The following is a 1,177-nucleotide window of genomic DNA, read 5'->3' on the forward strand; positions in this document are numbered from 1 at the left end:
TTGTAGTTAATAATTAGTTAATCAAATTTAAGTGTTATTGTCTTGACATTGAGAAGTAATTATACATTGGTGAGTGAGTGTTAATTGAACATAACTAGTCTGAGTCTCTGTGGGAACGAACTAGAAAGTATTCTATAGTACTTGCGAACGCGTATACTTGTGTGTATTATTAGCGCGTGTTTCCGCCCTAACAAGTTTTTGGAGCCGCTGTCGGGGACTCGGCGTATTTGTTTAGTTTATGTACTTACCATCAGTGGTCATTAGGACTCATTGATTAAGACGTGTTACTTATTATTTCCGGTTGTGTTTCAGGTACTTTAGCGAGCGTTTATGCAAACACGTTCTCACACTCGCAAGAGGACTTTAGATACGGATGATGAGACAGACGAAGTTCTTGGTATTCCGGAGAAGATTGATTTTGAAGATTCGGATACAGAAAGTGAGCAGAAAGAACCAGTAATCATGGGTGATCGTATAGTTCTGGCAGATCCAGCTCTTATGGACTTTTCTCGGCCTAAAATTGATGACATTCAGTCAAGCATCATGCATCCGGCTATTGAGGCCAATAACTTTGAAATCAAGTCGGGCACCATTCAGATGGTGCAGAATTCTGTTTCTTTCGGAGGTGCTGCGACTGAAGACCCCAACATGCACATTAGGAATTTTGTCGAGATCTGTAGTACTTTCAAATATAATGGTGTGACTGATGAGGCTATCAAGCTAAGGCTTTTCCCATTCTCACTGAGGGATAAAGCTAAGGACTGGTTACATTCTGAACCAGCAGGGTCCATCACTACTTGGCAAGATCTTGCACAGAAGTTTCTGGTGAAGTTCTATCCAATGGCGAAGACTGCGGCTATGAGGAGTGCTCTTACTCAGTTTGCGCAGCAGCCTACAGAATCCATGTGCGAAGCTTGGGAGAGCTACAAGGAGATGTTGAGAAAGTGTCCACATCATGGTATGCCTAATTGGATGGTGATCACTGGTTTCTAAAATGGATTGGGGGCCTAATCTCGGCCTATGCTCGATGCAGCAGCTGGAGGTGCCTTGTGGGCCAAAAGCTATACCGAGGCTTATAATCTTATTGAGACTATGGCTGCAAATGAGCATCAAAACCCAACTCAAAGGATGATGCCTGGGAAGGTAGCAGGTATTTTGGAAGTTGATGCAGCTACAA

General features: G+C 43.0%; 1 non-coding gene across 1 annotated transcript; it reads right to left on the bottom strand.

Moving 5' to 3' along the window:
* Positions 1-855: 855 nt before the first annotated feature.
* Positions 856-962, bottom strand: LOC141709849 (small nucleolar RNA R71). The gene has a single exon (XR_012570405.1). It is a non-coding gene; the product is annotated as a small nucleolar RNA R71 (small nucleolar RNA).
* Between the last annotated feature and the right edge of the window lie 215 nt (positions 963-1,177).

This window comes from Apium graveolens, chromosome 2, assembly GCF_009905375.1.
Source record: "Apium graveolens cultivar Ventura chromosome 2, ASM990537v1, whole genome shotgun sequence".
Classification (NCBI taxonomy): Eukaryota; Viridiplantae; Streptophyta; class Magnoliopsida; order Apiales; family Apiaceae; genus Apium; species Apium graveolens.